We start from the raw sequence: 27,500 nt of genomic DNA, 5'->3' as shown, positions 1-27,500 counted from the left end.
GACCGGTCCGCGGATACAAAAAGGTTTAGATAATAAGCACATTTAGTGCACTGACTGTTTAGTATAGGTCATAATTATGCTGCTAATGGTTATTTTAGCAATATATTGTGATTCTGATATGTAAGTTGATTTATATTGCACAATATTGAGGAACTAACTAGAAATGATTGAATATTTATATCCATGGTATTGAATGGACAGCGAGGTAACAGCAGTGTGCAGCTGTATCCAAATTAAAATTGTTGTGCAATGTTCATTCTTACAGTATCGCTCCAAATAATCCTCCTTTGGCATTTGCCCGTATTCGTTATGTGATATGAGCGCCTGCACCTGCCGCCCAGCCCCGTTTCTCATTTCGCCGTCAACAAGACAACAAAGACGTTGGCCGGCATCCATTTGCGGTGGTGCCGCCGCTTCCCACGCGGCGGTTTAAGAAGTCGGACAAAGCGCAGATAAGAGTAAAGGTCAGCATAGCGGCGTGCTTCGATGCTGTGAACCGTGAAGGGAACATTGTTTCCCCTCAGGGACTACACTTTCTTCTCCAATCAGCCTTCATGTTCACAACCTTTCTTTGTAATTCAGCTTTGCAGGAGTATGAGAGAGGAGTGCTCCGGTTGGCCGGCGGGACCGATCTCGTTTTGGGGTAGGGGGTCAGCATGCGGCTCTTTAGTGCCGCCCTAATGGCTCCCCGGAGCATTTTTAAAAAAAGAATGAAAATGGAAAAAAAACAGGGGAAAAATAGATTTTGTTGTTTTAGTATTTATGAGCACAAACATGACCCGAGCCTTACAAGTGTTAGAAAGCCAACTGTTTAGTAGGTTTGTGTGTACCCTATTTCCTTGAATTGCCGCCGGGGGCGCTAATTCATTTAAAACCTCTTCTCACTCTGGCACTTACCAAAGGCATGCGGTAAATTTAGGCCTGTGCTTAAACATTTGAGTGTGATGTAAGGATACCATCATGAAAAGAACATTTAATTAAAAAAAAAAACGCTATGGTCTTACCTTTACTTATCAATCAATCAATAATGTTTTCTTATATAGCCCTAAATCACTAATGTCTCAAAGGGCTGCACAAACCACAACACAAAGCACTACGACATCCTCGGTAGGCCCACTTAAGGGCAAGGAAAACTCACACCTGAAGTCCATGCGCAGCTCCTTCTGATCAAAAGCATCGATAACTTGTTTATAGAAGTCTTCCTTATCTTTCTTCACTTTTAAAAGTCTCTCTGTCTCGATGGAGATCTTCCTTAATTACCTCCTGCTTCGATTGAAAGTCCAGTTTTGAAAACAGTTTTATTTTAGATATGTAATTCTCCATGTTAAAAGTGCAAGCGAGAGGAAAAAATCAATCAATCAATCAATCAATGTTTACTTATATAGCCCTAAATCACTAGTGTCTCAAAGGGCTGCACAAACCACTACGACATCCTCGGTAGGCCCACATAAGGGCAAGGAAAAAAAAATAAACAATCGCTGCTCACTCTTGATGCTTGTTGTCACTTCTTCTGCGGCCGAGTAGTCACAAGACGGATCACTAGCGCCCTCTACCACCAGGAGGCGGGAGTCTTTTAATGACTCATATTTGACACACGCAGCTACGGTATATTAATAAAACTTAGCTGCTTACTGTTCTTTTTAGCATATTCCATAGCTTGGACCTTAAATCCTACGCGACGTGACGAGTTTGACCCGGTGGAAATTCTAGGCATATGCTAATTATTTGGCGAAAGGAGTTTGACCCGGGCGGAAATTCTAGACATGCTCTAATATAAATAATATTTTGCAAAACGAGTTTGACCCGGCGTTAATCCTGAGCCGGTGGTAATGCTAAGCATGCGCTAATTATTTTGCGAAACAAGTTTTTAGGCAGGCACATACTATATACCCGGCGGCAATTCAAGGAAATATGGTATGCTACACTGAGGAGAGTATTTGGTGAACCTTTTATCCTACTAATTTTGGCGGGTCTTGAACTCACCATTATGTGGACTGTGAGTTTGTTTACATGTAAAGTCTTCCACTCCTTTGTCTCATTTTGTCCACCAAACTTTTTATCCTGTGCGTGAATGCACAAAGGGGAGCTTTGTGGATGTTATTGACTTGTAGGAGTGCTGATCAGGCATATTTGATCAGTGCCTGACAGCAAACTAATCGATGCTAACCTGCTATTTTGGCTAGCTGTATGTACTCATTTGTAGGTATATATTTAATATCCTTTACTTTTATCCTCTTTGTATATACCGTGTTTCCTTGAATTGCCGCAGGGCATATAGTATGCGCCTGACTTGAATTACTGCCGGGTCAAACTCGCTTCGCAAAATAATTAGCGCATGCTTAGTATTACCGCCGGGTCAAACTGGTGACGTCACGAGTGACACTTCCCCTTTCATCATTTTCAAAATGGAGGAGGCTGATTTCAATACCAATAATTTAAAATCGCATAAATTAGAGAAGATTAAGAGCTATTCAGTACGATTTAAGGTCCAAGCTATTGAATACCGGTATGCTAAAAAGAACAGTAAGCAGCTATGTTTTATTATTATACCATAGCTGCGTGTGTCAAATCTGAGTCATTAAATGACTCCCACCTCCTGGTGGTAGAGGGCGCTAGTGATCCTTCTTGCGACTACTCTGCTGCAGAAGAAGTGACAATGAGTGACGTGATATGTGATGGAATGGATATGACGCGGGGGGTGCACGACGGACCTTTTAGGATGTAACACCACTACTCCTATGCTGGTTATGTACACAACCAGGCTGAAATAAAGCATGTTCCAGTCCTAAATACCCAGTGTATTATTAAACATGGTTTAATTTAAATACTAAGACCAAAACAAACAAAGGGTACAAACAAAGAGCGCGCACGTGGGCGGATAACAAACAAAGAGGCTTAGCGTGGAAGCTAGCAGGTATCGAGCAGGAAACAGAAGTTGTACATGTAATATGAAAACAAACTTGGTAGCAGGGGGGGAAAAAAAAGTAAGCTACAAACATCTAACAAAATATAGCTACCGCTACGCTGCAAAGATACGACACGACAAGAAGTGACATCGACAAGACAATAATCCAGCACTGACTGCTAGACAAAGCAGGTACAAATAGGAGCAGGCTGATTGACACCAGGCGTGGCCAGGTGCCAATCAGCCGCAGCTGAGGGGAAAACAGCGCACAGGGAAAAAAACAGGAAACAGATGGAATAAGAGCACTGACAGGAACTAAAAACAGGAAATACTAAACACGCACAGAGGAAAAAAACAAAAACACAAACAAACTGTCAGTGGCAAGCCTGACACTATTATAGCTAATATAGACACTTACATCATGTGTTGCTTTCATTATAACACTTTTGTAAGATTTTTAAAGTCATTTTGATAGTCGGCTGTTAAAGCTAATATAGACACTTACATCATGTGTTGCCTTCATTATAACACTTATGTGGGACATTTAAAGTCATTTTGATAGTAGGCTATTGTAGCTAATATAGACACGTTATGTGTTGACTTCAATATAACACTTATATAAGACTTAAAGTCATTTTGATGGTAGGCTATTATAGCTAATATAGACATGTACGTCATGTGTTGCCTTTAATATAACACTTATATAAGACTTTTAGTCTTATATAAGTCTTAGGGAAGCAGTGCACTATCAACACCGTGTATGGTGCGGATGGTGTTCTGCTGACTTCGACTGCGGATGTTGTGGATCGGTGGAGGGAATACTTCGAAGACCTCCTCAATCCCACCAACACGTCTTTCTTTGAGGAAGCGGTGCCTGGGGAATCTGTAGTGGACTCTCCTATTTCTGGGGCTGAGCTCGCTGAGGTAGTTAAAAAGCTCCTCGGCGGCAAGGCCCCGGGGGTGGATGAGATCCGCCCGGAGTTCCTTAAGGCTCTGGATGCTGTGGGGCTGTCTTGGTTGACAAGACTCTGCAGCATCGCGTGGACATCGGGGGCGGTACCTCTGGTTTGGCAGACCGGGGTGGTGGTCCCTGGTCTCTTTAAGAAGGGGGACCGGAGGGTGTGTTCCAACTATGGTGGGATCACACTCCTCAGCCTTCCCGGTAAGGTTTATTCAGGTGTACTGGAGAGGAGGCTACGCCCGATAATCCAACCTCGGATTCAGGAGGAACAGTGTGGTTTTCGTCCTGGTCGTGGAACTGTGGACCAGCTCTATACTCTCGGCAGGGTCCTTGAGGGTGCATGGGAGTTTGCCCAACCAGTCTACATGTGCTTTGTGGACTTGGAGAAGGCATTGGACCGTGTCCCTCGGGAAGTCCTGTGGGGAGTGCTCAGAGAGTATGGGGTATCGGACTGTCTGATTGTGGCGGTCCGCTCCCTGTATGATCAGTGCTAGAGCTTGGTCCGCATTGCCGGCAGTAAGTCGGACACGTTTCCAGTGAGGGTTGGACTCCGCCAAGGCTGTCCTTTGTCACCCATTCTGTTCATAACTTTTATGGACAGAATTTCTAGGCGCAGTCAAGGCGTTGAGGGGTTCCGGTTTGGTGGCCACGGGATTAGGTCTCTGCTTTTTGCAGATGATGTGGTCCTGATGGCTTCATCTGACCGGGATCTTCAGCTCTCACTGGATCGGTTCGCAGCCGAGTGTGAAGCGACCGGAATGAGAATCAGCACCTCCAAGTCCGAGTCCATGGTTCTCACCCGGAAAAGGGTGGAGTGCCATCTCCGGGTTGGGGAGGAGACCCTGCCCCAAGTGAAGGAGTTCAAGTACCTAGGAGTCTTGTTCACGAGTGAGGGAAGAGTGGATCGTGAGATCGACAGGCGGATCGGTGCGGCGTCTTCAGTAATGCGGACGTTGTATCGATCCGTTGTGGTGAAGAAGGAGCTGAGCCGGAAGGCAAAGCTCTCAATTTACCGGTCGATCTACGTTCCCATCCTCACCTATGGTCATGAGCTTTGGGTCATGACCGAAAGGATAAGATCACGGGTACAAGCGGCCCAAATGAGTTTCCTCCGCCGGGTGGCGGGGCTCTCCCTTAGAGATAGGGTGAGAAGCTCTGCCATCCGGGAGGAGCTCAACGTAAAGCCGCTGCTCCTCCACATCGAGAGGAGCCAGATGAAGTGGTTCGGGCATCTGGTCAGGATGCCACCCGAACGCCTCCCTAGGGAGGTGTTTAGGGCACGTCCAACCGGTAGGAGGCCACGGGGAAGACCCAGGACACGTTGGGAAGACTTTGTCTCCCGGCTGGCCTGGGAATGCCTCGGGATCCCCCGGGAAGAGCTAGACGAAGTGGCTGGAGATAGGGAAGTCTGGGCTTCCCTGCTTAGGCTGCTGCCCCCGCGACCCGACCTCGGATAAGCGGAAGATGATGGATGGATGGATGGATATAAGAGTTTTAAAGTCATTTTGATATTAGGCTAATATAGCTAATATAAACACTTGTGTTGCCTTCATTATAACACTTATGTAGGACTTTTAAAGTCATTTTGATAGTAGGCTATTATAACTAATATAGACACTTACTTTATGTGTTGACTTCAATATAACACTTATACAAGACTTTTAAAGTCATTTTGATAGTAGGCTATTATAGCTAATATAGACACTTACTTTATGTGTTGACTTCAATATAACACTCATATAAGACTTAAAGTCATTTTGATGGTAGGCTATTATAGCTAATATAGACACTTACGTCATGTGTTGCCTTCATTATAACACTTATACAAGACTTTTAAAGTCATTTTGATATTAGGCTAATATAGCTAATATAAACACTTGTGTTGCCTTCATTATAACACTTATGTAGGACTTTTAAAGTAATTTTGATAGTATGCTATTATAGCTAATATAGACGCGTACGTAATGTGTTTTCTTCATTATAACACTTATATAAGACTTTTAAAGTAATTTTGATATTAGGCTATTGTAGCTAATATAGACACATCATGTGTTGCCTTTAATATAATTTTGATAGTAGGCTATTATTTTGATAGTAGGCTATTATAGATACTATAGACACTTACGTCATGTGTTGCCTTCATTATAACACTTATATAAGACTTTTAAAGTAATTTTGATATTAGGCTATTATAGCTAATATAGACACTTACATCATGTGTTGCCTTTAATATAACACTTATGTAGGACTTTTAAAGTAATTTTGATAGTAGGCTATTATAGCTAATATAGACACTTACGTAATGTGTTGTCTTCAATATAACACTAATATAGGACTTTTAAAGTAATTTTGATAGTAGGCTATTATAGATACTGTAGACACTTACGTCATGTGTTGCCTTCATTATAACACTTATATAAGACTTTTAAAGTAATTTTGATATTAGGCTATTATAGCTAATATAGACGCGTACGTAATGTGTTTTCTTCATTACAACATTTATATAAGACTTTTAAAGGCATTTTGATAGTAGGTTATTGTAGCTAATATAGACACATGTGTTGCCTTTAATATAACACTTATATAAGACTTTTAAAGTAATTTTGATAGTAGGCTATTATAGATACTATAGACACTTACGTCATGTGTTGCCTTCATTATAACACTTATATAAGACTTTTAAAGTAATTTTGATATTAGGCTATTATAGCTAATATAGACACATCATGTGTTGCCTTTAATATAACACTTATATAAGACTTTTAAAGTAATTTTGATAGTAGGCTATTATAGCTAATATAGACATGTACGTCATGTGTTGTCTTCATTACAACATTTATACAAGACTTTTAAAGGCATTTTGATAGTAGGTTATTGTAGCTAATATAGACACTTACATCATGTGTTGCCTTTAATATAACACTTATATAAGACTTTTAAAGTAATTTTGATAGTAGGCTATTATAGATACTATAGACATGTACGTAATGTGTTGTCTTCATTACAACATTTATATAAGACTTTTAAAGGCATTTTGATAGTAGGTTATTGTAGCTAATATAGACACTTACATCATGTGTTGCCTTTAATATAACACTTATATAACACTTTTAAAGTAATTTTGATAGTAGGCTATTATAGATACTATAGACACTTATGTCATGTGTTGCCTTCATTATAACACTTATATAAGACTTTTAAAGTAATTTTGATATTAGGCTATTATAGCTAATATAGACACTTACATCATGTGTTGCCTTTAATATAACACTTATATAAGACTTTTAAAGTAATTTTGATATTAGGCTATTATAGCTAATATAGACACTTACATCATGTGTTGCCTTTAATATAACACTTATATAAGACTTTTAAAGTAATTTTGATAGTAGGCTATTATAGATACTATAGACACTTACGTCATGTGTTGCCTTCATTATAACACTTATATAAGACTTTTAAAGTAATTTTGATAGTAGGCTATTATAGCTAAAATAGACACTTAAGTCATGTGTTGCCTTCATTATAACACTTATATAAGACTTTTAAAGTAATTTTGATATTAGGCTATTATAGCTAATATAGACATGTACGTAATGTGTTGTCTTCATTACAACATTTATATAAGACTTTTAAAGGCATTTTGATAGTAGGTTATTGTAGCTAATATAGACACTTACATCATGTGTTGCCTTTAATATAACACTTATATAAGACTTTTAAAGTAATTTTGATAGTAGGCTATTATAGCTAATATAGACACTTACTTTATGTGTTGCCTTTAATATAACACTTATATAAGACTTTTAAAGTAATTTTGATATTAGGCTATTATAGCTAATATAGACACTTACATCATGTGTTGCCTTTAATATAACACTTATATAAGACTTTTAAAGTAATTTTGATAGTAGGCTATTATAGCTAATATAGACATGTACATAATGTGTTGTCTTCATTACAACATTTATATAAGACTTTTAAAGGCATTTTGATAGTAGGTTATTGTAGCTAATATAGACACTTACGTTATGTGTTGACTTTGATATAACACTTATATAAGACTTTTAAAGTCATTTTGATATTAGGCCAATATAGCTAATATGGGTTGCCTTCATTATAACACTTCTATAAGACTTTTAAAGGCATTTTGATAGTAGGTTATTGTAGCTAACATAGACACTTACATCATGTATTGCATTCATTTTTTGCGGCTCCAGACAGTTTTTTGTATTATTGTTCCAATACGGCTCTTTCCAGCTTTTGTAGTCGTTAGGGAGTCGTAGCTCTAAATTGGTGAAGGCGCTGTGGAGAGCAAATGTAAATATCTTGTTTGGTTTCGTACAAAAAGCCCCAAGCAATGGCGTTCCTCTGCGTACAAACTCTATTATCAAGCGTCCTCAAAAAAGAAAGCTCCAGCGCAAACATAGTTGAGGACATCCTCAGCGGGGACTTAACCGTGTTTTGGCCGCAGCCGGGCAGCAAAGATGACTTCAATGCCGTCGCCAGGGCAACACGCGGCTTTCTAAAAGGCGTCCTTGGCCGTGCCGCATCAACAGCGTGGCGTCACAACAGGAGGACCCCGGCAGCAAGCAAAGCCCCGGCAAAACATCGCGGTGCGCTTTGAGTGCCGTGATCATTATAGTTTTCCCGATACCGGTCCAAAACATGAAGGGGAAAACCATACAGTACTTAAACTGGCCACGGGAGTCCATTGCGAAGGCATCAAATAAAAGGTAAGAGTTAGAGAAGTGAAATAAACCCCCGAAGAGAGTTGGCAAAAAAAATAGCTTTTTCTCTGACTTGATTGATTTGATGTCCTTGAACTGGGGAAAATACAAAGGATGTCCTGAAGGACCACAAGAAAGTCATTCATCAGCGATTTACTTCTGCTTGTCCTTGTTCTGAGAGCGGCTGGGTCTGTGCTCCAGTGAACTATTTAGAACCGAGAACAATAGCAAACCTACCAGCCACGTACACATTGTTTGTACTCGTGGTGGGTCCCATTATAGCAGGGGTCGGGAACCTTTTCGGTTTAGAGAGCCATAAAAAGCTAAATTTTAAAATCGATTTCTGTGAGAGCCATATCATCATTTTTTTTAACACTGAATACCACAAAATGCGTGCATTTTTAAGTAAGACCGACATTTTTAGAGTATAACAAGTAGGGATGTCCGATAATATTGGACTGTCGATATTATCGGGCGATTAATGCTTTAAAATGTAATATCGTAAATTATCGGTATTGGTTTCCAAATGATCAGTATCTGTTTCAAAAAGTAAAATGTATGACTTTACACGGACGTTGAGGGAAGTACAGAGCGCCAATAAACCTTAGATGTTGGCCCAGTCACATATCATCTACGGCTTTTCATGCACACACAAGTGAATGCAAGGCATACTTGGTCAACAGCCATACAGGTCACACTGAGGGTGGCCGTATACACAACTTTAACACTGTTACAAATATGTGCCACACCGTGAACCCACACCAAACAAGAATGACAAACACATTTCGGGAGAACATCCGCACCATAACACAATTCCAAGTTGCTGTTTTGAGGCATGTTAAAAAAAAAAAATAATGCACTTTGTGACTTCAATAATAAATAAGCAGTGCCATGCTGGCATTTTTTTTCCAATAACTTGAGTTGATTTATTTTGGAAAACCTTGTTACATTGTTTAATGCATCCAGCCGGGCATCACAACAAAAGTAGGCATAATAATGTGTTAATTCCACAACTGTATATATCGGTATTGGTTGATATCGGTATCGATAATTAAGACAACATCGGAATAACGGCAAAAAAGCCTTTAATCGGACATCTCTAATAACAAGTCTATTACTCTTTCAAACAATGTTGTTATTCTGAAACTAACCAATAATAAACAAAATACTTTTTACCATTAATGCGACATCTTGAACAGGTGCGGTAGAAAAACAGATGGCTGGATTAAAATGCATGAGAATGTTTTATATGTTGGACGTTATTTTTAACACTGTGATTATCAGCGGGATTACTCATTACTTATCGTGTTAAGCAATGTCAGCTAAGATTTATCCGAGAGCCAGATGCTGTCATCAAAAGAGCCACATCTGCTCTAGAGCCATAGGTTCCCTACCCCTGCATTATAGGATAGTGTAGGATAGAATAGATCTTTATTGTCCTTCACAGGTACAACGAAATTTCATTTTCAGCACACTTCCGGTAAGAGCAGACATACGTTACAGGGGGGGGACAAGACGAGACCGCCAACGGATCAGCCCCTTACGGCGCTCCTTAAAAAGGTGGGAAAAGGGTGACGTTGGGAGAGGGGGAGGAGTAAAAAAAATATCACTCTAAGGCTAGACCTTCAGGAGGGGTCCAGACTGAGTCCAAGGAGAAAACCTCACATAGCATGGCACACATGGTACGTATATCACACCAACTTGCAACAGAGGGAGGGGTGGGTTTGAGGAGACACCGCTGCCGCTATATAGCGCTGCTCAGCCATCCACAGCCCCAGAGGAATTAAGCGGTGGTGAAGGCGTTGATTCGAGGGTAGGGGTCGTGTGTGCATATATACCCAATTAACTTGGGAGAGATGATGAAGACACAAAAGACATCTAGTCGGGATCAAGGGAGAGCACAAGAATGCGGCTGCTAGACTTTATACAAGAACAAGAAAGTTTGATCATATTAGGCCTATACTGGCTTCCTGTGCACTAAATATGTGACTGTAAGGTTTTACTACTTACGTATAAAATACTACACGGCCTAGCTCCATCCTATCTTGCCGATTGTATTGTACCATATGTCCCGGCAAGAAATCTGCGTTCAAAAGACTCCGGCTTATTAGTGATTCCTAGAGCCCAAAAAAAGTCTGCGGGCTATAGAGCGTTTTCTGTTCGGGCTCCAGTACTCTGGAATGCCCTCCCGGTAACAGTTCGAGATGCCACTTCAGTAGAAGCATTTAAGTCCCATCTTAAAACTCATTTGTATACTCTAACCTTTAGATCAGGGGTTCCCAAACTATGGCCCGCCAGGGTCCAAAATCCGGCCCGCGGGAAGTCCCAAGTTAAAAAAAAAATAATAATTTTATTTTATTTTTCATTTTTATTTTTTTCAAATCTGTCCTTTCTAATCCATTTTACTGTTGTTACCTGTTGTGTCTCCTAGCCGCTCAGTCAAATCATATTGTCGAAAAATAAATTTTCCCATCAATAACTTGACATCATCAGCGGCAAGTGCGTGCTCTTTCAGTCAATTAGTGCGCGAGGAATGTGTGTGTATGTATATGTAGGTGTGGGAAAAATCACAAGACTACTTCATCTCTACAGATCTGTTTCATGAGGGGTTCCCTCAATCATCAGGAGATTTTAATGGAAGCATTCACATACAATGGTTTATATAGGGCACAGAGTGGGTGGGTACAGGCAGGCGTAGGGGCGTGGTGATTGGCTCATGTGTTACCTAGGAGGTGTTTCCGTCTGTGGCGGCATGTTGAAATGATTTCACTGCGCTTGTTGAGGGATGACAGGTCTGGATGATATATAATAAACAGTTTCTCTTTTAAGCATAGGTTGCATCTTTTATTACCACTGTTGTAAGGTGTGCTGGATGCAAGAATTTGCCATGTTATTGAATTTTCAACATTGTCTTTGAGGTTCCAAATGTGCTTGCTGAGTTCTGTAGAATTCCGCAAAGTCTGGTTTCTAAAGGAGGCCTTGTGATTATTCCATCTGGTTTTAAACGCTCCTTCGGTTAATCCTACGTACGTGTCGGATGTGTTAATGTCCTTGCGTGTTACCAATCTTTCCTTTTCCCTAAACTAAAACTGTGAAAATGCGTCCAGTCTTCTGGGCTTCACTGAAGACATGATTTTATTTCACAATTCCTTGAGAGAAAAAAAGGCCTGGTTAGGCGTGTGTATAGCAGTATGTGTGCTGTACATAGTGACATGACATATAATATTGTCATGTGTGCCTTCTTTGGGTGAAGCCAGGTTTATTATGCTGTTTGTCACTTATGTATGTTATGTTGCAGCTATTTAAAACAGTGTTGTGAAACAAACAAAATATTTTCTTTTAGTTTATTATCCTTATATTAATGCGGAAGAGTTTTGTTAATAAATGAGTGAAATTGACATTTTGAGGGTGCGTGTATCTATATCACATTATGCATGTAACGCGTTGTGCGCATGGTGGTGCGGGTTTCGTTCTCCCAGGGATGCAGACGGGCTTCGGACACAGCGAGCAGGTAGGAAAAATTATTTATTTAAAATATAAATCAGACTGAGACAAAACTAAAAGAGCTAGCATGAGAGCTAGAAAACAAAATAGATCGATAGATCGTACTTTTTTGATTCCTTCAGGTGAGTTCCTTCAGGAAAATTAAAAGTAATAGATAAGAATAAGAAAATAGCCTAGTGTGGAAGCTAGCATGTACAAGCAGGAAACAAAATGTTGTTACTTGTTGTGCGAAGCCAAATTAGGAAGCAAGACGGACTGACGGGAGAAGGCAGGCTAAGTAATGACAATAATCACAAAACCGGTGCGCGGCAGGTGAAAATAATGAGTAACCATGGAAACAAACTGAGAGGCGCACTGACAGAAACCGAACAAGAAACAGAAAACTCAAAAAGACTCAAAAATCTAAATCATTATATGATCCGGGCAGCGGATCATAACAATGCTGTTTACAAGAACAAATATGGTGTGAATCGATCCGTGCTGTTCGATGTCATTGAGTGCTGTAGGTAAGAAATTTGAAAAACAACACAAATAGACACGTTTGTAAACACCAATGACATGAATTAGTCTACAGAAAAACTGCTTCATTTTCAAAGCCCCATTCAGTTAGCAGATTTTCTGTATTTTTCTTACAGACTGCATTTGGTGACCTCAAACAACAAGGCTATGTATTGATTCCCACTGGTTTTCGCTTTTTGAAGGGTACTGGAACAAATGGAAAATTGATCGTGAAAGTCCTTAAAAAGTGCTTGAATTTGTCCATGGGAAAGGTGTTCGAACCCTGAGTACAGATAAGAACAACTTGTTCTTGCATTAGCTCGTCGTAGTGCAGGATACAAGAGCAATAAGGTGCAGATATAAATAAATAGATTACTGTACAGATACATATATTGCACTTTTGCATATGCATCCATGTTTATGGATGTATGTTATATTGTCTTTATATTCCGGCGAGTTAATACATTTTTTTAAGGGATTTATTTTGATGTGTTCAAGAGTCTTACGGCCTGAGGGAAGAAGTTGCTACAGAACCTGGAGGTTCTGCTACAGAGGCTGCAGAATCTCTTTCCAGAGTCCAGCAGTGATAACAGTCCTTGGTGGGGGTGGGAGGAGTCTACAGATTTTCCGAGCCTTGGTCAGGCAGTGGCTTTTTGCGATTTTGTAGATAGGAGGAAGAGGAGTCCTGATGATCTTTTCCACCGTCCTCCCCACCCTCTGCAGTCTGCAGAGACTTCAAGTTGGAGGCACTGCAGACTCCAGTCCAGACAGAGATGCAGTTGGTCTGTAGGCTCTCTATAGTGCCTCTGTAGAATGTAGGGAGGGAGCTGTGATCTTTTTATCCGACGCAAAAAGGGAATGCGCTGCTGAGCTCTTTTTGAAAGAGCTCCGGTGTGTAGGGACCAGGTCATATTGTCAGTGATCTGCACCCCCAGGTACTTGTGGCTGCTTACGATCTCCACTGCTGTGCCGTAGATGAAGAGTAGAGCCTGGCTGAAGTGGTGCCTCCTGAAGTCGACGATGATCTTCTTGGTCTTGTCGGCGTTCAGGACCAGGTTGTTGGTTCCGCACCGGTCAACCAGATGTTTCACCCCCTCCCTATAGTCCATGTCGTTGTGTTGTCCGCATTCTTCACAACGTGGTTAGTAGTGGACCTGGCACAGCAGTCATGGGTCTGAAAGTACCGTATTTCCTGGAATTGCCGCCGGGTATATAGTATGCGCCTGCCTAGAATTACTGCCGGGCCAAACTCGTTTCGCAAAATAATTAGCGCATGCTTAGCATTACCTCCGACTCAGGATTAATGGTGGGTCAAATTCGTTTCGCAAAATATTATTTTTATTTGCACGTCTACAATTTCCGCCGGGTCAAACTCGTTTCGACAAATAATTAGCATGTGCCTAAAATTTTCTAACTCGTCACTTCACCTGTCATAATTTTCAAAATGGATGAGGCTGATATCAATTATTTGAAATTGCATAAAAGGAAGAAGATTAAGAGCTATTAAGTAGGATTTAAGGTCCAAGCTATTGAATATGCTAAAAAGAACAGTAATCAGCTATGTTTTATTAATATACCGTAGCTGCGTGTGTCAAATATGAGTCATTAAATGACTCCCGCCTCCTGGTGGTAGAGGGCGCTAGTGATCCTTCTTGTGACAACTCAGCTGCAGAAGAAGTGACAACAAGCAGCAAGAGTGAGCAGCGATCGTTTATTCTCTCCTCTCGCTTGCACTTTTAACATGGAGGATTACATATCTAAAATAAAACAGATTTCTAAACTGGACTTTCAATTGAAGCAGGAGGTAATAAAGGAAGATCTCCATCGAGACAGAGAGACTTTTAAAAATGAAGAAAGATAAGGAAGACTTTTGTAAACAAGTTATCGATGCTTTTGATCAGAAGGAGCTGCGAATGGACTTTAATTTATAAGTAAATGTAAGACCATAATAACGTTTATTTTTAATTAAACCATCAATCAATCAATCAATGTTTATTTATATAGCCCCAAATCACAAATGTCTCAAAGGACTGCACAAATCATTACGACTACAACATCCTCGGAAGAACCCACAAAAGGGCAAGGAAAACTCACACCCAGTGGGCAGGGAGAATTCACATCCAGTGGGACGCCAGTGACAATGCTGACTATGAGAAACCTTGGAGAGGACCTCAGATGTGGGCACCCCCCACCCCCTCTAGGGGACCGAAAGCAATGGATGTCGAGCGGGTCTAACATGATACTGTGAAAGTTCAATCCATAGTGGCTCCAACACAGCCGCGAGAGTTCAGTTCAAGCGGATCCAAGACAGCAGCGAGAGTCCCGTCCACAGGAAACCATCTCAAGCGGAGGCGGATCAGCAGCGTAGAGATGTCCCCAACCGATACACAGGCGAGCGGTCCATCCTGGGTCCCGACGAGCGGTCAATCCTGGGTCTCGACTCTGGACAGCCAGTACTTCATCCATGGTCATCGGACCGGACCCCCTCCACAAGGGAGGGGGGGACATAGGAGAAAGAAAAGAAGCGGCAGATCAACTGGTCTAAAAAGGAGGTCTATTTAAAGGCTAGAGTATACAGATGAGTTTTAAGGTGAGACTTAAATGCTTTCATGATGGTATCCTTACATAACACTCACATTTATAAGCGCAGGCCTAAATTTACCTCATGCCTTTGGTAAACGCCGGAGTGAGAAGAGGTTTTAAATTAATTAGCGCCCCGGCGGAAATTCAAGGAAATACGGTAAATGTTATTAGCTTCAGCATTAATGTGATTTGTTGTGATTAATCACAGGATAACCGTGTAAACTTTGACAGCTATAGTGTTTTTTTTTTTTTTTTTTTTACAGAATAAAAATGTTATAGCAAAAATCAAAGCCGTATTTATTCAAGGTTGGCAAGGCTACAGTAGCAGTGCACTTATTGCACATCTATGGAGTCGCATGCACCAGTTCTATGAGCAATATCGCAGCAGACAGTATCCCTCGGGGCGTGTGTTGACACCAAATATCAAAATATGGGTTTAGTTGACCCTGCAGGAGCACTTTTAGATGACAGCCCTGCCGCCAACTCGGGCAGGGTTGCATAGCGGCATCCTATTTTTTTTTTTATAAAGGAATTTAAAGCAGTTGAGGAACCATTTGTGTGGGCATTCTTTTGAAATCTCGTTAAGCACTCTAAATGATTTAGGGTTGTTGAATTGTTGAACTTTGAAGTGCATGTTGTTTTGGGGAATTGTTGCACAATGGCCTTTTTGGTTCACAATTATGCATATTGGGGAAATAGTATGCTCTTACTCCCGCTGCACTTTGGATTCATGGCAAAACATAGTGATTGTGTCTTTTGTCTGCAATATTTAACATTATTTTAAAGTCTACAATGTAACGACCTGGTTTCGTTCTCTTCGGAGACTGCGTGCAGGTAGGAAATGATTTATTTAAGCAATAAAAACTGACTTTGACATTACCAAAAGAGCTAGCATGAGAGCTAGAAAACAAAAGGGGCTTAGCATGAGAGCTGGCATAAACAAAAGGACCTAGCATGTAAGCTAGCTGGTAGCGAGCAAGAACACAGAAGTCGTTACTTGTAGCGTGAAAACAAATTGGGAAGCAAGACAGGAAGGCTAAATGACAGTAATCACAAAAACAGGTGTGCGTCCGGAACTAGTGGCAGGTGAAAATACGTTACTATGGAAACCAACTGAGAAGTGCAAAAACAAACTAAAAAATGTAAACATAATATGATCCGGGCAGTGGATCATAACATACAATCTTCTTATCTTCCTGTCAAACACTTCTATAATCAATTTGCATACCATAAATTAGGGATAATTAACTAAATTGTTAATGGGGGTTGGGTGCCGGTCTGCTCCCTTCACTATTAGTCTTATTTTAAAAATTCTGGAGACCCAGTATCCTCTACAGTCTGGTACTTTTTATTTGGCCAGCGACCAAATCCCACTTTTTTACGTAAAATCCAACTTGTGCCATGTTTCGGTACCTGGGTTGCACCTGACGTCTGGCTTACCGACTCCGTCGGTTTTTCGCACTTCTGCACTTTGCAATCACTCCGGCAGCACTGACAGGGGACTCAGTCAAACAAACTCGACGTAACGTTGCAATCTTCAAAGCCAGCAAAGTAATTAAGTGAATAAAAATGCTTCAACGTAAGTAAAGTAAGCCTCCACTTTTCCCAAAAATGCACGAGCCTGATGCAAATATACATTGGCTTTGCTATCGACATGCTACTGATTAGCATTAGCGATTTTACGTGGAGATTTCAACACCCCCAAAAAGCTTTTGTGTAATGATGTGCAATACTTACAGTCTTAACATTTTTTGGGGTGCAACGAAAACACACAAAAACACCAGTACTCTGGAATGCCCTCCCGGTAACAGTTCGAGATGCTACCTCGGTAGAAGCATTTAAGTCTCACCTTAAAACTCATCTGTATACTCTAGCCTTTAAATAGACCTCCTTTTTAGACCAGTTGATCTGCCGCTTCTTTTCTTTCTCCTATGTCCCCCCCCTCCCTTGTGGAGGGGGTCCGGTCCGATGGCCATGGATGAAGTACTGGCTGTCCAGAGTCGAGACCCAGGATGGACCGCTCGCCTGTATCGGTTGGGGACATCTCTACGCTGCTGATCCGCCTCCACTTGAGATGGTTTCCTGGGGACGGGACTTTCGCTGCTGTCTTGGATCCGCTTGAACTGAACTCTCGCGGCTGTGTTGGAGCCACTATGGATTGAACTTTCACAGTATCATGTTAGACCCGCTCGACATCCATTGCTTTCGGTCCCCTAGAGGGGGGGCGGGGGGGTTGCCCACATCTGAGGTCCTCTCCAAGGTTTCTCATAGTCAGCATTGTCACTGGCGTCCCACTGGATGTGAATTCTCCCTGCCCACTGGGTGTGAGTTTTCCTTGCCCTTTTGTGGGTTCTTCCGAGGATGTCGTAGTCGTAATGATTTGTGCAGTCCTTTGAGACATTTGTGATTTGGGGCTATATAAATAAACATTGATTGATGATTGATTGATAAACCAAACACTACTCCCATCCTAAGTATTTAACTTACTGAGAAAATTGTGTTAAAAAGTCTCCTCTTACCGGATATATGTGGAGTTTGCGCCGTCCTTGTTTCTGACTTCACTAAAACACTAGCAACACAATAGAAAGATAAGGGATTTCCCAGAATTATCCTAGTAAATGCGTCTAAAAACATCTGAATCCGTCCCAATGCAATCGCCTTTATTTTTTTTAAACTTTATTTATTTATTTATTTTTTCTAGTCCTTCGCTATCAATATCCTCATCCACAAATCTTTCATCCTTGTCAAATTAATGGGGAAATCGTCGTTTTCTCGGTCCGAATCGCTCTCGCTGCTGGTGGCCATGATTGTAAACAATGTTCAGATGTGAGGAGCTCCACAACCCGTGACGTCACGCGCACATCGTCTGCTACTTCCGGTACAGGCAAGGCTTTTTTATTAGCAACCAAAAGTTGCAAATTTTATCGTCTATGTTCTCTACTAAATCCTTTCAGCAAAAATATGGCAATATGGCGAAATGATCAAGTATGACACATAGAATGGACCTGCTATCCCTGTTTAAATAAGAACATCTCATTTCAGTAGGCCTTTAAGCATCTGATGCAAAAATCTAGTTGTTTTTCTTCACTGAACTCGCGGTTGAATAAGATGTTTTGAACTAAACTCGGGGGCTGGTATTGTGCCAGTTGAATGGAACTGCTGTAATTGCGTCACTTAACGCCTCCGATCCCCCGCTGAGGCTCCTATAGTTGAGCGCTGCACAGAAGCGACTCGGTTATTTACGGTACGGCGTCAGCTGATCATTATTTGGCAGACAGTCGTCATGTTGTCAAGCACGGTGCTGCCGGTGAAGGACTTTTTTATTCTCCTTTCTCCTCCCATCTGAGGCCGTATTCACACCGCAGCGAGGTGTCGGTGATTCTTGTCCAAAGTGCTGCGTCTCCCGTGGGCTTTTTCTTGCTTCACTCCTGTGATGAGACATCGGTTTGAATGATTGTGACCCCCCCATCCCCCCATCCCCCCATCCTCTCCCGGCGGAGAGGGCTGGTGTCAAGGTGGAGAAATTGTCCTTGAAAGGAGTAACAATGGCTCCGAGTGCTATGAGACACATCTCCCTGGGGCCTGACAGTATTAATCTGGCTGTCAATCACCGGGGGCGGCCTGACTACTGCACCCTCCCAGCCTGGAGTGTTTATTAATTAGGTGGCTGTCATACTTTTCAGTGTTTGGAGCACCGTAAGATGCATCCCGGTCACGTGATGATTCTTTGAATTCATCAAGCAAGTGGGACGACGTGTCTTGTTAAAGTCCTACTGAGACCCACTACTAGCGACCACGCAGTCTGATAGTTTATATATCAATGATGAAATATTAACATTGCAACACATGCCAATACGGCCGCTTTAGTTTACTAAATTGCAATTTTAAGTTTCCCGCGAGTTTCTTGTTGAAAACGTCGCGGGATGATGACGCGGGCGGAAGGCGGGGTACATCCTGGACAAGTCGCCACCTCATCCCAGGGCCAACACAGATAGACAGACAACATTCACACACTAGCGCCAATTTAGTGTTGCCAATCAACTTATCCCCAGGTGCGAAAGTCCCGATCGTTTGCTCCGCACATTTTACCGGCGATGCTAACGCAGCTATTCGGCCATGCTATGGCGATGAATAGCGTCAATAGCTATTCGCATGTCCGCCCGATTGTAGCTGAGATAGGCGCCAGCGACCCCCCGCGACCCCGAAAGGGAATAAGCGGTAGAAAATGGATGGATGGATGATGACACGTACGCGTGACGTCACGGACTGTCGGGAAATATTAGCAGCTGCACCACTCGCGGCTAAAAGTCGTCTGCTTTAAAGGGGAACATTATCACAATTTCAAAAGGGTTAAAAACAATACAAATCAGTTCCCAGTGGCTTGTTGTATTTTTTGAAGTTTTTTTCTAAATTTTACCGGTCTCGGAATATCCCTAAATAAAGCTTTAAAGTGCCTTATTTTCGCTCTCTGCGAAGACACTGGCCATTTCCCTGTGACGTCACACAGTGCTGCCAATGTAAACAAACAATGGGAATACCACAGCAAGATATAGCGACATTAGCTCGGATTCAAACTCGGATTTCAGCGACTTAAGCGATTCAACAGATTACGCATGTATTGAAACAGATGGTTTTAGTATGAAAGTATTGAAGAAGAAACTGAAGCTATTGAGCGAATAGCTATTGACGCTATTCATAGCCATAGCATGGCCGAATAGCTGCGTTAGCATCGCCGGTAAAATGTGCGGACCAAACGATCAGGACTTTCGCATCTTGTGACACTGGAGCAACTTAAATCCGTCGATTGGTAAGTGTTTGTTTTGCATTAAATGTGGGTGGAAGGAAATGTGATATAGTTGCAAATGCATCTACAGGTTATCCATACATCTCTGTACAATGTCTGCTTTAGCACCGCCGGTAAATAGCATGTTAGCATCGATTAGCGTCGCATGTTAGCATCGATTAGCTGGCAGTCAACATCAACAAAACTCACCTTTGTGATTTCGTTGACTATCGTTACAAATGCATCTGCAGGTTATCCATACATCTCTGTGCCATGTCTGCTTTAGCATCGCCGGTAAATAGCATGTTAGCATCGATTAGCGTAGCATGTTAGCATCGATTAGCTGGCAGTCAACATCAACAAAACTCACCTTTGTGATTTTGTTGACTTAATCGTTGCAAATGCATCTGCAGGTTATCCATACATCTCTGTGCCATGTCTGTCTTAGCATCGCCGGTAAAATGTGGAGACACTCTGGCACATTCAATGGGGGTCTGGCGGAAGACACTGTGGCATCTTCGGGCCAGTGGTGCAACTTGAATCCCTCCCTGTTAGTGTTGTTACACCCTCCGACAACACACCGACAAGGCATGATGTCTCCAAGGTTCCAAAAAAACGGCATATTATTATTATTATTATTACACCCTCTGCTATATGTCCCATTACCAGAATTAGGAAAACACGATGTCACATAATAATGGCGTTACACTTACTAGTAATGAGTAATCAAATTAATTACCGTATTTCCTTGAATTGCCGCCGGGGCGCTAATTATTTTAAAACCTCTTCTCACTCCGGCGTTTACCAAAGGCATGCGGTAAATTTTGGCCTGCGCTTAAAAATTTGAGTGTGATGTAAGGATACAATCATGAAAAGCACATTTACTAAAAAAAACGTTACTATGGTCTTACCTTTACTTATAAAAAGTCTCTGTCTCGATGGAGATCTTCCTTTGTTACCTCCTGCTTCGATTGAAAGTCCAGTTTAGAAAACTGTTTTATTTTAGATATGTAATCCTCCATGTTAAAAGTGCAAGCGAGAGGAAAAAATAAACACACGCTGCTCACTCTTGCTGCTTGTTGTCACTTCTTCTGCAGCCGAGTAGTCGCAAGAAGGATCACTAGCGCCCTCTACCACCAGGGTGCGGGAGTCATTTAATGACTCATATTTGACTCATGCAGCTACGGTATATTAATAAAACATAGCTGATTACTGTTCTAGGGCGTTGTTGAGGGCGTGGTTAAGAGGGGTGGAGTATATTTACAGCTATCCATCCATCCTTTTCCTACCGCTTATTCCCTTTGGGATCGCGGGGGGCGCTACAATCTGGCGGAAGGCGCCGTACACCCTGGACAATTCGGCACCTCATCGCTGTATGTGTAGAAATCTTTATTTATAATTGAATCACTTGTTGACTTTTCAACAAGTTTTTAGTTATTTTTATATCTTTTTTTCCCAAATAGTTCAAGAAAGACCACTACAAATGAGCAATATTTTTGCACTGTTATACAATTTAATGAATCAGAAACTGATAACATAGTGCTGTATTTTACTTCTTTATCCTTTTTATTTACAACCAAAAATACTTTGCTCTGATGAGGGGGTGCTTGAATTAAAAAGATGTTAACTGGAGGTACATCGCTGAAAAAAGGTTGAGAACCACTGCTCTAAAAGCCGTAGATGTTATTGTCACATCTGCATGCACAGTAGATGGCAGTGTTGTCCTGTTTATGGCGCAGTGGCAGAGTGGCCGTGCGCAACCCGAGGGTCCCTGGTTCAATCCCCACCTAGTACCAACCTCACGTCCGTTGTGTCCTGAGCAAGACACTTCACCCTTGCTCCCGATGGGTGCTGGTTAGCGCCTTGCATGGCAGCTCCCTCCATCATTGTGTGAATGTGTGTGTGAATGTGGAAGTAGTGTCAAAGCGCTTTGAGTACCGTGAAGGTAGAAAAGCGCTATACAAGTACAACCCATTTATCATTTATTTAAGAGTGTCACAACATTGCTGTTTACGGCAGACGAACTGCTTTACAGTAGACGAAAACGTGACTGCTGTTGTTGTGTGTTGTTACCGCGCTGGGAGGACGTTAATGAAACTGCCTAACAATAAACCCACATAAGAAACTAAGAACTCCCCATATTCTCCAGTTGTAATTTCATTGGGCAGACACTCTGTTTATATTGTGGAAAGCGAACTTGAAAACAGGCTGTCGACACGTCACTCGGGTCCGCATGGAGCTGGAAGGGGCGTGGCCTCCAGCTCCGCCTGAATTTCGGGAGATTTTCGGGACAGGCGCTGAATTTAGGGATTCTCCCGGAAAATCCGGAAGGGTTGGCATGTATGTTGATTGATTACTGAATAAAAGTGCTTTTCCAAACACTGACAGTTACTGTTCACCAGCAGGGATTTAGAACGTTTGCTACTTAGTTTGTTACCGCTGCACATGGTCTGACAACTGACAAACATCTAAGAAAGATCTGAAGCTCGTTCTCCCCTTCTAAATCATGTAAATGAATTCATCCCTTCCAGACAGCCAAAAAAACATCAACACATTTCACAGAGCATATTTTGCTTTTTTTACATGCAGAAATCAAAGTGAAAGAAATGACGAATGGAATGGACGAATGAACATGTTGTTGGTGAAGTCATGTGCACGTTTCTTTTTTTACTGAAGTATTTCTCACCTTCTTTGTCAACTTTCGTCAGGCTCAGCATGAAAACTTTATTATTTTTCTTTTTTTTGTGGTAGTTTTCTATTAGTTCTGCTTCTGTGCTTTTGTTTTGTTACGTGGCTTCCCTGGTTTGTGTTGAATGCATTCTCATTTACTCCTGGAAGCTGCGGGGGTGCACCTGTAATTGTAAGATCACTAATCAGGAGGGCTCTTAAGCACAGCCGGATTGTTACCTCACCAGTCCATGTCACCTGCTGGTTGGATGCCTTCTCTTGTGTCTCCTGTTGCATTCCACAGCTTCAACAGATTATGACTTTTTGCACTGCATAGATCCCACATCAGGGCACGAAAAAACTCAACCCAATGGGCACAATGAGAGGGGACTGCAGATGTGGGGACCCGGTCCGTTTTTTCATCATACCACGTGGGGTGAAGCGCCGAAAGTGTGGGATGTAGGCGATGGGGTAAGTGTGTATGTGGCAGGTATTTTCCGTGTGTGTGTGTAAGCCAGCAGAGTGGCCCGGTTCCGCGACCTTGGTGCTTTCGTAAACTAAATAACATAGTCAGTCAGTCCAACATAAGTCCAAAAACAACAGGTTTGAGTCCATGAAAGACAGGGAAGAAAGTTTGTTTCGTCTGCGCTGCACTGTCCTTCTGGGGAATCTGGAAGCTGCCAGACAAAACAATCCAGATTAGAATGTTTCTGTTTGACGGAGCGAAAACAAATTGAAAGTTTTCAGTGCGTCTATTTCTGGTCCTCAAATTCATCATATTTCGTCACTCAGAATAGGCGGCGTCTCCAAGGTGTTGTCCAGTTTGTGATCAATGCAAATTCACAAAAGTCTTAGTGCCCGGAGTTCAGCCCGCATCCTCCAATCATTTGTGGCAGCTTTGGGGTACTTGAACAGCTGCCAGCTTCTTTCAATTCATCAATCTGGGGTTACTAATTAAAAATATGCGTAAATTACGTTTGTACACGAAAATGCATTTTTTTCGCCGTACTTGCCAACCCTCCCGATTTTTCCGATAGACTCCCGAATTTCAGTGCCCCTCCCGAAAATCTACCGGGGCAACCATTCTCCAGAATTTCTACCGATTTCCACCCGGCCAACAATATTGGGGTCGTGCCTTAAAGGCACTGCCTTTTGCGTCCTCTAAAACCTGTCGTCATGTCCGCTTTTCCTCCGTACCAACGGCGTGTCGGCCCAGTCCCATAATATATGCGGCTTTTACACACACACTGGTGAATGCAAGGCATACTTGGTCAACAGCCATACAGGTCACACTGAGGGTGGCCGGATATACAACTTTAACACTGTTCCAAATATGCGCCACACTGTGAACCCACACAAAAACAAAAACGACAAACACATTTCGGGAGAACATCTGCACCGTAACACAATATAAACACAACACAACAAATACCCAGAACCCCTTGCAGCACTATTCCGGGTCTCTACAATATACACCGCCGCTACCACCAAATCCCGCCCTCCCCAATATTGTGTGCATGTGCATGTTTGTGTGTGTGTGTGTGTGTGTGTGTGAGTGTGTGAGTCTAGAGAGTGGCTTGGTTCTGCGACCCTGGTGCTGTCGTAAATCTGATAACACAGTCAGTCCAACAAAAGTCCACAAAAAACAGGTGTGTGTCCATGAAAGATAGGGAAGGGGTTTGTTTCGTCTTCGCTGCACTGTCCTTCTGGGGAATCTCGAAGCCACCAGACAAAACAATCCAGATTAGAATGTTTGTGTTTGACGAAACGAAAACAAATTTAAACTTTTCAGTCCGTCTAATTCTGGTCCTCAAATTCATCATATTTCGCCATGCAGAGCAGAAAGCGTCTCCAAAGTGTTGTCCAGTTTGTGATCAATGTAAATTCACAAAAGTCTTAGTGCCCGGAGTTCTGCCCGCATCCTCCAATCATTTGTGGCAGCTTTGGGGTACTTGAACAGCTGCCAGCTTCTTTCAATTACTTACTAATTAAACATATGCGTAAATTACGTTTGTACGCGAAAATGCATTTTTTTTGCCGTACTTGCCAACCCTCCCGATTTTTCCGGTAGACTCCCGGATTTCAGTACCCCTCCCGAAAATCGCCCGGGGCAACCATTCTCATGAATTTCTTCCGAGTTTCCATCCGGACAACAATATTGGAGGCGTGCCTTTAAAGGCACTGCCTTTAGCGTCCTATAATACCTGTTGTCACGTCCGCTTTTCCTCCGTACCAACGGCGTGTCGGCCCAGTCCCATAATATATGCGGCTTTTACACACACACTAGTGAATGCAAGGCATACTTGGTTAACAGGTATACAGGTCACACTGAGGGTGGCCGGATAAACAACTTTAACACTGTTCCAAATATGCGCCACACTGTGAACCCACACAAAAACAAAAACGACAAACACATTTTGGGAAAACATCTACACCGTAACACAATATAAACACAACACAACCCAGAACCCCTTGCAGCACTAACTATTCCGGGACTCTACAATATACACCAGCGCTACCACCAAATCCCGACCTCCCCAATAGTGTGGGTGTGAGTGTGTGTGAGTGAGTCTAGAGAGTGGCTTGGTTCCGCGACCCTGGTGAACCTGATAACACTGTCAGTCCAACAAAAGCCCACAAACGGGTGTGTGTCCATGAAAGACAGGGATGGGGTTTGTTTCGTCTTCGCTGCACTGTCCTTCTGGGGAATCTCGACTCCACCAGGCAAAACAATCCAGATTACAATGTTTGTGTTTGAGTTAGCGAAAACAAATTGAAACTTTTCATTCCGTCTATTTCTGGTCTTCAAAATCATCATATTTTTCTATGCAGAGCAGAAGGCGTCTCCAAGGTGTTGTCCAGTTTGTGACCAATGCAAATTCACAAAAGTCTCAGTGCCCAGATTCGGAGCTCTCAAGGTTGGCAGGTATGTTTTTCACATCATGTGTGCTTACTTGTAGCTACAAACTCAACTCTTAACCTACATGAGGTAGCTCATTTCAATGTGTACTTACCTTGAAAAAAACTTTTAGCTCGGTAACGTTTGGTAGCTCAGGTAAGGATTTCCAGGCTACGTAAATTGGTGCAGTATCGGTTCAAATGTGAAAGCTACTCATACCCAGTCCCGCGTCGTATTTCTATTTTCAATTGCATAGTTAAAGGTCTACTGAAATGAGATTTTCTTATTTAAACAGGGATAGCAGGTCCATTCTATGTGTCATACTTCATCATTTTGCAATATTGCCATATTTTTGCTGAAAGGATTTAGTAGAGAACATCCACGATAAAGTTCGCAACTTTTGGTGCTGATAAAAAAAGCCTTGCCTGTTCCGGAAGTAGCAGACGATGTGCGCGTGACGTCACGGGTTGTGGAGCTCCTCACATCCACACATTGTTCACAATCATGGCCACCAGCAGCTAGAGCGATTCCGACCGAAAAAGCGACAATTTCCCCATTAATTTGAGCGAGGATGAAAGATTCGTGGATGAGGAAAATGAGAGTGAAGGACTTCAAAAAAAATAAAAAAGTAAAACAATTTAAAAAAAGGGCGTGGCAGCAATTCAGATCGGGAAGAGGCTGTGAGAGGCACAGTGGCAGCCGTGGGGGTGGCAGGACCACTCGGTCAGGGCCAACCGCAACAAGGGATAATAATAATAATAATAATGGATTAGATTTATATCGCGCTTTTCTATTGTTAGATACTCAAAGCGCTCAGAGAAGTGGGAACCCATCATTCATTCACACCTGGTGGTGGTAAGCTACATCTGTTGCCACAGCTGCCCTGGGGTAGACTGACAGAAGCGTGGCTGCGGCCCCTCCGACCACCACCAATCATTCATTCATCATTCATTCACCAGTGTGAGCGGCACCGGGGGCAAGGTTGAAGTGTCCTGCCCAAGGACACAACGGCAGCGATTTGAATGTTAATAGGTGGGAAGCGAACTTGCAACCCTCAGGTTTCTGGCACGGCCGCTCTACCCACTACGCCATACCGCTTTGAACCCGACAGTGACGGTTAGGAGGATGTATATTGATGCTGGAGTAGCACACGACATAGATCTCCTTCGGAATACAGAATGGTAAAATGTTTTTTATCAATACACATAAAACACTGTACTTTGAGTGTGTGGTCCAATCCAACCGTGTTCGCTTGACCGCTCTGTTCCATAGTAAAGCTTCACCGTCTTCTTTCGGGAATGTAAACAATGAAACACCGGCTGTGTTTGTGTTGCTAAAGGCGGCCGCAATACACCGCTTCCCACCTACAGCTTTCTTCTTTGATGTCTCCATTATTCAGTGAACAAATTGCAAAAGATTCAGCAACACAGATGTCAAGAATTATGCGATGAAAAGAGACGACTTATAGCTGTGGACGGTGCTGGAACCAAATGTCCTCTACAATGCATGACGTCATACCTCGACGTTATAGCATGATACTTCTGCGCGAAATTTAAAAACTTGCAATTTAGTCAACTAACTCGGCCGTATTGGCATGTGTTGCAATGTTAATATTTCATCATTGATATATAAACTATCAGACTGTGTGGTCGGTAGAAGTGGGTTTAAGTAGGCCTTTAAATGTATTTTTTTCCCCCCATGAATAAGCTTGTTTTCCCCCATTAGGTTATATTGTCACTGCAATCATCCCAAAGGAAATCCCTATTAGAAACATCAGCAACTTTGCTGTGTTTTAATGACGACGGCACCAACCCGTCAAAACAAATCCCGTGTAATGCATCAGCTTTAATGTATGCATTTATGTCCTGAAAGTGAAACAGTGTGTGTTGCTTTTCACGGCGAGTGTTGAATCACAGTGGGACGGGAGGAGCACCATCTGGTGTGTCTGCCATCATTTAAAAAAAAAAAAA

The 27,500-nt window shown here is 42.3% G+C and overlaps 1 long non-coding RNA gene across 4 annotated transcripts in view; it reads left to right on the top strand.

Moving 5' to 3' along the window:
* Positions 1 to 27,500, top strand: part of LOC133561226 (uncharacterized) — a 381,703-nt gene that overhangs the window by 214,861 nt on the left and 139,342 nt on the right. For all 4 annotated transcript variants that reach the window (XR_009808613.1, XR_009808612.1, XR_009808611.1 and 1 more), the window contains exon 3: positions 25,464 to 25,557. This is a non-coding gene — a long non-coding RNA (uncharacterized LOC133561226). The remainder of the gene's footprint in view (positions 1 to 25,463; positions 25,558 to 27,500) is intronic.

Source organism: Nerophis ophidion, linkage group LG10, assembly GCF_033978795.1.
Source record: "Nerophis ophidion isolate RoL-2023_Sa linkage group LG10, RoL_Noph_v1.0, whole genome shotgun sequence".
Taxonomy (NCBI): Eukaryota; Metazoa; Chordata; class Actinopteri; order Syngnathiformes; family Syngnathidae; genus Nerophis; species Nerophis ophidion.
Note: the sequence above shows the minus strand (reverse complement) of the source record. Positions and strands in the feature narration are given on the sequence as shown.